Consider the following 12199-nt stretch of genomic DNA (forward strand, 5'->3'; position numbering starts at 1 on the left):
CCATATCTTGATCGATAATTGCGCGGGGCGCGAGATCGGATCCTTTGTAGATTGCTATGCGGGTTATCATCAGATCCTAATGGACGAGGAGGATGCGGAAAAGACAGCGTTTATTACGCCATGGGGAACTTACTGCTATCGGGTAATGCCGTTCGGATTGAAGAACGCCGGGGCAACATGCATGCGAGCAATGACTGCTGTGTTTCATGACATGATACACAAAGAAATCGAGGTGTACGTCGACGATGTGATCATCAAATCTTAGCGTCAGGAGGACCATGTAGCAGACCTAAGGAGATTTTTCCAAAGACTCCGAAGGTATGATATCAAGCTCAACCCGGCCAAATGCGCATTCGGGGTTCCATCAGGAAAGCTGCTAGGATTCATCGTCAGTCGACGGGGGATTGAGTTAGACCCATCCAAAATTGAATCCATCCGAGATTTGCCACCGCCAAGGAACAAAACAGAGGTAATGAGTTTGCTGGGTAGACTCAATTACATCAGCAGGTTCATCGCTCAACTCACCGCAACTTGTGAGCCCATATTTCGGCTGCTGAGAAAGGATGTTGCGGTAGGTTGGACGGTAGAGTGTCAGGAGGCCTTCGACCAAATCAAAGGGTATCTGTCTAATCCACCCGTATTGGTCCCGCCTAAGCCAGGGAAGCCTTTAATTCTTTATCTGACGGTCCTGGAAAATTCATTTGGTTGTGTGCTGGGGCAACATGACGACACAGGAAGGAAGGAGCAGGCCATCTACTATCTTAGCAAGAAATTCACAGTACATGAGGTCAAGTACACTCAACTCGAGAAAACATGTTGCGCCCTAACTTGGGTAGCTCAGAAGTTGAAGCACTACCTGTCTTCATATACTACTTATCTCATATCCCGTTTGGACCCATTGAAGTATATCTTTCAGAAACCTATGCCCACGGGAAGGTTAGCAAAATGGCAAATTCTGCTCACAGAGTTCGATATCGTCTATGTGACGAGGACAGCCATGAAAGCCCAGGCGCTGGCCGACCATTTGGCAGAGAATCCCGTTGATGAAAAGTACGAGCCCTTAAGAACGTACTTTCCCGACGAAGAGGTAATGCATACAAATGAGATGGAATTAACTGAGGAACCGGGTTGGAAGCTTTTCTTCGATGGAGCTGCAAACGCAAAAGGGGTTGGAATAGGAGCAGTACTCATTTCTGAAACAGGACGCCATTATCCTGTTACGGCTCAACTACGCTTCTATTGCACCAATAATATGGCCGAGTATGAAGCTTGCATTCTGGGTCTGCGCTTAGCTGCAGACATGGATGTCCAAGACGTCCTGGTCTTGGGAGACTCGGACCTCTTGGTACATCAGATTCAGGGTGAATGGGAAACACGAGATCTAAAGCTCATACCATACCGACAATGCCTGCATGATCTGAGCAAGCAATTTTGATCGGTGAAGTTCAAACATATCCCGAGAGTTCACAATGAGGTTGCGGATGCCTTGGCCACTTTAGCATCAATGCTGCACCACCCTGACAAAATGTATGTTGATCCTCTGCACATCCAGGTCCGTGATCAGCACGCTTATTGCAACGCCGTAGAAGAGGAACCGGATGGCGAGCCCTGGTTTCATGATATCAAGGAATACCTCAGAATGGGGACATATCCAGGACAGGCCACTGGAGACCAAAAAAGAGCCCTTCAGCGTTTGTCGAATGGTTTCTTCCTCAGCGGAGGAGTGTTGTACAAAAGAACCCCGGATTTGGGATTGTTGAGATGTATAGATGTCGATCAAGCCACGACGGTTATGGCAGAGGTACATGTTGGAGTTTGTGGGCCACACATGAGCGGATATGTATTGGCAAGGAAAATCCTTCGAACAGGGTGTTATTGGCTCACTATGGAACACGACTGTATCACTTTCGTGAGGAAATGCCATCAGTGCCAGATACATGGAGATCTGATTCATTCTCCACCAACAGAGTTGCATGCGATGTCAGCGCCCTGGCCGTTTGTGGCATGGGGCATGGATGTCATTGGGCCCATCGAGCCGGCAGCATCCAACGGTCATAGGTTCATTCTATTGACCATTGATTACTTCACCAAATGGGTTGAGGCTAAAACCTTCAAGTCGGTAACCAAAAAGGCAGTGGTGGACTTTGTCCATTCCCATATCATCTGCAGATTTGGGATCCCAAAAGTGATCATCACGGATAACGGTGCGAATCTTAATAGCAGCCTGATGAGAGAGGTATGCCAACAATTCAAGATTACACACCGCAATTCCACCCCATATCGTCCCAAGGCGAATGGAGCGGTCGAAGCAGCCAATAAGAACATCAAGAAGATACTGCGAAAGATGGTGGAAGGATCCAGACAATGGCACGAGAGATTACCCTTTGCTTTGTTGGGTTACCGCACTACCGTCCGGACTTCTATAGGTACAACTCCTTATTTGTTGGTGTACGGAACTGAAGCCGTAATACCAGCAGAAGTCGAAATTCCGTCCCTCCGGATTATCGCTGAAGCCGAGATTGATGATGATGAATGGGTCAAAGCTCGATTAGAACAGTTGAGCTTGATAGATGAGAAAAGATTGGCAGCAGTGTGCCATGGTCAGCTATACCAGAAGAGAATGGCGAGAACATATAATAAGAAGGTGCGCCCCAGGAAGTTTGAAGTAGGGCAGCAGGTATTGAAGAAGATCCTCCCGCATCAGGTCGAGGCAAAAGGCAAATTCGCCCCAAATTGGCAAGGGCCTTATATCGTGACCAGAGTATTGTCCAACGGTGCTTTGTGTTTGACAGATATCGAGGGGAGATGTGTCGACATGGCTATCAATTCTGATGCAGTCAAGAGATATTATGCGTAATTTCTTTAATTATGGCAATTATTGGTTCGTTTGTTTGTATTTGGCATTTATTGGATAATGAGATGACGGAGGCAATTCTTTCTTCTATCCAAACACTTTTAACCCTTGCTTCCCCTTTTGAGCCTTAAGTTATTCTTTCATACCCCTCTTTTGGAATCACTAATGGAAAAGACATGGAAAAGAAGAAAAAAAAAGAAAAGAAAAAAGAGAGAAAAAGAAAAGAAAAAAATCTTTAAAGGAAAATGAAAAGAAGGAGAAAGAAAAGAAAAAAAACAAAGAAAAAAGAAGATAAAATCATAAGAAATGCAAAACCGTGGGAACTACGTTTGACCTGATTCCTCAAAGAGGATACGTAGGCGCCTCACGGCTCGGTCATAGTGTGCATCACAGTGTATATAGGATGCATAATGTACATAGTGTGCATAATAGGCACAGTGTGCGTAACGCACGTAGCTCAACCTAAGTGTAAAAATAAGATTCCCCAAGCAAGAAAACTGGGGCAGAGGTTATGTTTTAAGTTCCAACAAAGGTTTGATTCCAAAAGTTGTAGCACATCACCCATCAAATTATTTTCATTTTTATAGCCTTTCTTTAACCCCACACCAAAACCAACATCAACGTCCAAAAGACCTCCCGATCAATATCCAAGAGATACCAAGTCAGGCAAATAAGGCCGAGAATAATGCACCGATCCCCAGCAAAGAAGAGGATCGTAAGACTGGGAATGAATTGATGGTCAAAGGAATCTCCAGAAGAGAGGGTCGTATCGACAACACCCCGATTCCTCGATAAAAAATAAAATGAGAGAGTCTTATCGGTGAAAACCCTCACAGGCACCGAAAGGCGACGTAAGATGAAGAATAAAATGAGAGAGTCTTATCGTTGAAAACCTTCACAGGCACCGAAAGGCGACGTAAGATGAGAGATATGAAATGAGAGAGTCTTATTGGTGAAAACCTTCACAGGCACCATAAGGCGCCGGGAGATGAGAGAAAAGAGAGAGTCTCATTAGTGAAAACCCCTCGAAGGGCACTATGAGGCGACAAGATAGAGCAGCAAAAGCTACCACATTCGCAACAAGATGAACATCCATTTATCATCCCCAGCAAGTCAGACCATCGGACAAATCGATTGATACAAATAGACTGGGTCGGGAATCTATGGTGCACGCCATGATCACGGGGACCAGTCATGTCCTCCAGATAAGTTCTTTTGATTAGCTCCTCCCACAAAATATTGGTTCACAAAGTTTTTCTCTTTTCCATATCTTTATTTTCTTCCTAAAAATTTGTCTTGAAAAGAACTTTTTTCAAAAGCTTACTACCAGAGACCGAAGGGGAATTCAGTCAATGCAGGATAACACAAACAGACTTAAAGGCCGACCCCAGGCAATGCAATGATCGCGCCTGACAGTTTTGGAGAAAGTAAGCTCCTAAAGGGAGTGGTTTCGGGAGTAAAAAACAGACTCCCACAGCATGTGCTTAAAGAGAAAGCAGGAAAGGGGATAAATTGAAAACCAGCCCCAGCAGGCTAGAAACCCCCAGCAAGCAATTTTGTCCACCAACCAATTATGGGGACATAGAGCAAGAAAAGGGGAAGAGAGGAAAAATCATCCGCCGGAAAGGCACCTTCTACCACCACGATTGAAACTAACTAAATCCTTTTGTCTGCTGCAGGAAAACAAAGGATTGATAATGGCAGCAAGACGCAACGCCAGGGAAATCACCAAAAACCAGGGCAGAAAATTTTCTGCCGATTGTCAAAAATTTTCTCGGAAGAACGGGGAAATAATTTCAATACTTTTAAGTTCTAGGTCGCCCACCAGTAAAATGCGGGAACACATTTAAGTTCTAGGTCGCCCACCAGTATAATGCGGGAATACATTTAAGTTCTAGGTCGCCCACCAGTAAAATGCGGGAATACATTTAAGTTCTAGGTCGCCCACCAGTAAAATGCGGGAATACTTTTAAGTTCTAGGTCGCCCACCAGTAAAATGCGGGAATACTTTTAAGTTCTAGGTCGCCCACCAGTAAAATGCGGGAATACTTTTAAGTTCTAGGTCGCCCACCAGTATAATGCGGGAATACATTTAAGTTCTAGGTCGCCCACCAGTAAAATGCGGGAATACTTTTAAGTTCTAGGTCGCCCACCAGTATAATGCGGGAATACTTTTAAGTTCTAGGTCGCCCACCAGTATAATGCGGGAATACATTTAAGTTCTAAGTCGCCCACCAGTAAAATGCGGGAATACTTTTAAGTTCTAGGTCGCCCACCAGTATAATGCGGAAATACATTTAAGTTCTAGGTCGCCCACCAGTAAAATGCGAGAATACCTTTAAGTTCTAGGTCGCCCACCAGTAAAATGCGGGAATACTTTTAAGTTCTAGGTCGCCCACCAGTAAAATGCGGGAATACTTTTAAGTTCTAGGTCGCCCACCAGTATAATGCGGGAATACATTTAAGTTCTAGGTCGCCCACCAGTAAAATGCGAGAATACTTTTAAGTTCTAGGTCGCCCACCAGTAAAATGCGGGAATACATTTAAGTTCTAGGTCGCCCACCAGTAAAATACGGGAATACTTTTAAGTTCTAGGTCGCCCACCAGTAAAATGCGGGAATACTTTTAAGTTCTAGGTCGCCCACCAGTAAAATGCGGGAACACATTTAAGTTCTAGGTCGCCCACCAGTAAAATGCGTGAATACTTTTAAGTTCTAGGTCGCCCACCAGTAAAATGCGGGAACACATTTAAGTTCTAGGTCGCCCGCCAGTAAAATGCGGGAATACTTTTAAGTTCTAGGTCGCCCACCAGTAAAATGCGGGAATACTTTTAAGTGCTAGGTCGCCCACCAGTAAAATGCGGGAATACATTTAAGTTCTAGGTCGCCCACCAGTAAAATGCGGGAATACTTTTAAGTTCTAGGTCGCCCACCAGTAAAATGCGGGAACACATTTAAGTTCTAGGTCGCCCACCAGTAAAATGCGGGAATACTTTTAAGTTCTAGGTCGCCCACCAGTACAATGCAGGAATACATTTAAGTTCTAGGTCGCCCACCAGTATAATGCGGGAATACATTTAAGTTCTAGGTCACCCACCAGTGTAATGCGGGAATACATTTCAGCTCTAAATTTTGGAATCAGTAACCCCACCTGAAGGCGGAAGGTTACAACAGAGACCCCCAAGCAGGAAACAAAAATCCCCAGCACCAAGAAGCAGAAGGCTGCAAAGGCAAGCGCGCGACTCAAAAAGAAGAAAGAACGCGCCTCAAAAGAAGCAGTTCGGGAGCATTATAGCAGGCCCAATATAACAATTTTGATGAAGAAAGCCATACCACTGAAGAAACCATTGAAAGGCTTAAAGAAGGGGGCCATGTCCCCAGCAGATCAAGCGCGGTGATGAAAACTGGCATTCAGAAAAGGCGAAGGACCAGTATCATCCCCCAAGTCCACAAAATAAAGGCATCAGAGGAAAGCGCTGGCCGACAAGAAAGCAAGGCAACAAGAACAAGTCGAGGATAGATGAGATCTCATGATCCATAGTATAGCTTAGCTTCTTGTTTTTCCTTTCAGAACAATGTAACAAGGAGATCAGTGAGCGGTAGCATCCTACAGAAGCATGCAACAGCGCACAACAGCAGTGAGCACTACAGTCACACGGTAGTCCCAGCTACCAAAATTTCCCGAACTATATTGACCTGATTCCTGTTTAGCCCAGGATATGTAGGAAACCTCTGAAGCAAAGGTTCGGTCAAATCTTTTTCAAAAAATGCTTCACACGGAGTACTCGGACGAGCAAAAATCTCCTGCTTTATCTTTGCGCGAAAACCCTACGTGTCTTCGTGCAAAGAGGGGCAGCTGTAAGCACGTGATTTTTGCTTCACGGATAATCACTCCAAAAGAAAACAAAAATAGTGAGCAGTGACCTCACTGTGCAAATTTTCAATTTTTCATGACATGTACTGCTAGTCATTTGTGGTTCGGTCCATTTTGCATTTAATCTTATCGATCAAAATACAAAGTACGTCTGTCATGGTAATCAAACCGTAATTCGGTCGTTGAAAGAAAATTCAAAATATATATATATGCATCGTTCGTTCTAGGTTGTGATTTAACTTACTTAAATATTTTTGTGATAATTGTGTTAAAATGTTACATTGTTGTTTGTTTTAATTTCATTGTTTTTATTATTTCATTTTGGTTTTAAAATTAGAAAAAAAAACAAAAGAAAAGAGTGAATGAAAATCAGTTTGGGCCCAAGAAATGTAACAAAAATAGGCCCAAAAACGGCACACCAGTCCAGTCCAAGACCGACCTGCCCAAGTACGGACCCAAACGACGTCGTTTTAGGGACGGTTAATCTGAGCCATCCATCTCCATTGATCCGATGGCCCTTATTAGCCCTCGTGACCCGACCCATTCCCATTTTAACCGACCCCCTACTTAACCAAACGACACCGTATTGTTAAGCTTCCCCAATCCTGACCTTCAATTGTAATCAATCCAACGACCAGGATTGAATCACCCTCCCCATATATAAACCTAACCTAACACCCCGCGCCCCCTATCCGAACCCCCCCCTCCACTCATCGTCTTCACCAAACACTGAAACCCCCCAAACCCTAGCAGCCGCCCTGATTTCCCTTTCACCAGAACCCGGCGGCATATACGCCGATGACCACCTCCTGAACACCCTAGGACCCCCTCACTCTCCTGAACATGGATCTATTACCCCCTAGCCTCGAATCACCTTCCTTCATCTCGAATCTTCATTTGAAGATTCGAGTCGAACCCGGACCTATACCAAACCTCACCATCTTCGTACCAGACACTCCCCTAACCTCTCTCGTGACCAAACCAGGCTTGGTTTGGTCCGAATCTACCCACAACTCCCAAAAAACCAGATCTGAAGACCCAAAACCTAGAACACGAATAGCCTTGGAATCCGGCCGGTCTTAACAGGGGTTTGAGGTCTAATAGACCTTAATCAAGGTGTTCTCGTGTGAGAACACCCTGATTAAAGTTTGTTCGGCCTCAAATGGTCGAAGCTAAGTCGGATTTGGGTCAGTTTGGTTTAAACTTTTTCAGTAAGTTTTCCCTTCTCTTTGTTTTAATTTTGATTGAGTTGTTAGCATGCTTTGTTGTGACTGTGTGTTATTGTCTGATAATTTTCTTAATTTCTTCCATCTCTGTCAAAGACCTTTTTTTTGGTCGATTGTTTTCTGTGTATGTTCTGAATATATTCTGTGATATACATGTTCGATTAGGATAGTCGTCGCATAAATAATTCATATAGGTTCCCAGTAATTGAACAAAAGTTGTCTGATGCCCTTTGGGTCCCTGTACGTATTGTTTATGTGAACGATTGATTATTACCTGTTGTATTTAGTATAGTCGACTTGATAAACATCGTCGATTAGTTTTCTATAACTAATTGATCAAATGAACTAATAATGTCACATGACTGATCGAACCATGTCACTAACTGAATGCCCGACACTATTTGAAATGGGTTTGTTTGTATTGCAAAACGACTGAAAAGATTCAGCCCATGGGCAGTTCTGAATTTGAACTTTCAGAAGTTCAAAATGCCCTGATGCTGCAATGGGTTTAGGGCAGTAATAATCAGGGTTTAACAGGGGTAGTCTGGGGTTTGAAAAGAACAGAAAAGCTTAGTTTAAATGAGCTGACAAGTAGGGTACTAAATTGGGATTAAACTAATGCCAATGGGGAACAAGACACAAGAGTATGGGGTTTAAAATGAATACTTAAATGAACCCATAACTCTTGAACAAAAGGAATAAGCCAAGCGTGGGGAACAAAGGGCTGGCATCAAAAAGATGCTTAGGCGTGGGATTTAATAGGTATGGGCAGTCTGCAAATTGGCAGGATCCAGGCAGCTTGACTGCACTGGTTGTTTGGCTTATAAATAGGCCATTTCAGAACTTAAAAGTGGTTGGAAATTTTAGTCTTGAGAGAGGTCTTGTGAGTTGAAGAAAACTGAAAAAATATAAGGAAATTTCCAGAAACACTGTAACCAAACACTGTCTGAAAACTACAGAAGAATTCATATTGGTCAAGCTGTCTTGGCCAAGTTCTGTTGTTTGCCCTGATTGAGCTGCTTGTGATTGTTGAACTGCTGGTGTTGCTGCATCGAATACTCTGTTATTTCTGTTGTTTCACTACTCTTTTCTGGGATTACTTGTTTGGTGCTCGACCATCTGTTGGTTTTCTTTGTTCTGGAAACTGTTGCTGGTTGTCTGTGGACTGTGGAAAACACTTGTGGTTGTTGGTTTGTTGCTGTGTTGTTGCTGTGTATCTGCTGTTGCTGTGTTTGTTGCATACTGCCCAGCTGATCATTCCTTTCTTCTTTTGTCCTCTATACCAGGTACACAACCAATACAATGTCAAATGTAATTGAAAAATTGAGCATGAATACAAAAAGAAAAGACCTGATGTTGACTTTCATACATAGATTGTTACATTAGATATCATGTACTGTATAATAATTTTCATTCCTGTGTTGACAATAGAAGTAGCCTGTATGCCCAGTGTATATCAATATAGATTAGCTGAATGATAGTTTATATATGTATGCTGATAGGTGAAAATATTCCCAATGAAATAGGTTGTATCTTAGACTTAGTTTTACTTTGTAGTATGTCCTTTAATGTAGGCCAAGCATGAAAATCGTACTCTATTAGTTAAGTTCTTTCCTTTCTGATAAACTGCTTCATATAACTGGTAAACCATGTTTTAAGACAAAGAACACGGAGACTGCAATCTCAACCTCACGAAGGTCGAGCCCGGGTCGAAACAGACCAAGCAGGCCTGCATCGAACAAACAATGGCCCAGGTCTGGTCCATCACGCATGGGCTGGATTTGGGCCCTTAATTTTTGCTCGGCCGACTGCGTACGTGGCCGTGCTTCTGATTTTGTGCAAGCACTCGGAATTCTGTATAGATAACTTGCAAGCATGTAATTAACTAGGGCTATCTACTGTTTTCAATTAGTAGAGACAAACGCAACAAGAAACGTAGTTGCTATAGGATATCCTTTTAAAATAAGGACGAGATGAGCCTCGACAAAAAATAAAGAAAAACGCACAAATTGCGGGGCCCTTGTTAAATATATATATGTTGAAGCATTCAGTCCCTAAGGTGGGTCGTTTAGCAAATCTCACGACCCTCCCGGAATAATAACGCGATAGCCTCTTTAAGCGCGTATTTAATAATTTTACCTTCTTAAATTCGGGTGTGCATTTATGTGACCCAAATCCAAATCTCGACGGATTCGAAATGTGTTTCTAATCACGGGTACATTGATTGTGACGTGGTTCGAGATGCATGTCCATGACGTCGCAAATTCCTTTAAAAATAGAACGAGACGAGCCTCGACAAACAAAATGTACAAAGCTGCGGGGCCCTCTAGATGCATGTATATATTAAAGTATTTAGAATTCGGGATGTGCCGTTTAACGAATTTTTACGACTTTCCCCAAAATAACAAGACGCTAGTTGCTTTAGGCGCGCCTTTAACAATTTATTTTCCTTAATTCGGGTGCACATTTATGTGACCCAAATCCAAATCTCAACCGAGTCGAGATATATCGATAACCACGGGTACATTGATGTAACGTGGTTCGAGATATGTTTTCACGACGTTGCAATTCTCGTAAAAATAATAATAATGACAAAAGCGGTTAAAAGATAAAATTTGCACATGGTTCATAATTGTATTTAAAATCAGATAAATAAGCCGAATATAACAGTTGAGCGACCGTGCTAGAACCACGGAACTCGGGAATGCCTAACACCTTCTCCCGGGTTAACAGAATTCCTTATCCGGATTTCTGGTACGCAGACTGTAATATAGAGTCATTCTTTTCCTCGATTCGGGATTAAAATTGGTGACTTGGGACACCCTAAATCTCCCAAGTGGCGACTCTGAAATAAATAAGCCAATCCCATTTCGATTGTCCTTTAATTGGAAAAAACTCCCTTGCACCCTCTCGGGTGCGGAAAAAGGAGGTGTGACAATTATAACCTAGAATTTTTAGGAGGCGGAGAAGGAGAGAGACGCAGCAGCGGCAGAGGCGACGACGACGGGGCGGCGGCAGCTGGGCGGTAGTCGTTGGTGGCGTGGGTGGGGCCTCTGGTGCTGGGAGTTGGAACGGGGTGAGTGTGTGAGAGAAAAGAGAGATTTTGGGAAATTTTTTAGAAAGAATGGGAGGGGATCCCGGTTTTGACACTCTGGAATTAAAAATAGCGACCACAGTTGGTCGTTATTTTGGTAGGTAAATCAGTTTTGAATTTTTAGAAATAGCGACCAAAGTTGGTCGCTATTTCTAAAAAAATTATATTACTCTTAATTCAATTTAAAATTATATATATATGTAGTATAAATTTAGGATTTTATTTCAATTTAAGCTATATATATATATCACTTATACTTAGTGCATATTATATATTATATATATATAAGCTATATTCGATATAATACTACCTAATACACTTATACTTAGTGCATAGTATAACGTAAGTGTGTGTATATATATATATATATATATATATATAAGCTATATTCGATACAATATTACCTAATACACTTGTATTTAGTGCATAGTATAGCGTAAGTATATATAATACATATATATAAGCTATATTCTATACATTATGACCTAATACACTTATACTCAGTGCATAGTATAGCGTAAGTATATATATTATATATATAAGATATATTCGATATAATACTACCTAATACACTTATACTTAGTGCATAGTATAGCGTAAGTATATATATATATATAAGCTATATTCGATACAGTATTACCTAATACACTTATACGCAGTGCATAGTATAGCGTAAGTATATATATATATTATATTATATATATATATATATAAGCTATATTCGATACAGTATTACCTAATACACTTATACTTAGTGCATATTATAGCGTAAGTATATATATTATATATATAAGCTATATTTGATACAGTATTACCTAATACACTTATACTTAGTGCATAGTATAGCGTAAGTATATATATATTATATATGTAAGCTATATTCGATATAATATTACCTAATAGACTTATACTCAGTACATAATATAGCGTAAGTATATATTTTATATATATATATATATATATATATATAGAGAGAGAGAGAGAGAGAGAGACACGCACGATTCGTAGTACTATTCATTCCTTGTATTACAAAAGTATTAACGGCTTATATTTATATTATTTAGATCGTAAATACAAAAGTGATTTTTAATTTTGACCATTGTTGACCTGAATAGAGACCAACTTTGGTCGCTATTTATTCAAGAATTTAGT

Source organism: Nicotiana sylvestris, chromosome 10 (assembly GCF_000393655.2).
Source record: "Nicotiana sylvestris chromosome 10, ASM39365v2, whole genome shotgun sequence".
Lineage (NCBI taxonomy): Eukaryota > Viridiplantae > Streptophyta > Magnoliopsida > Solanales > Solanaceae > Nicotiana > Nicotiana sylvestris.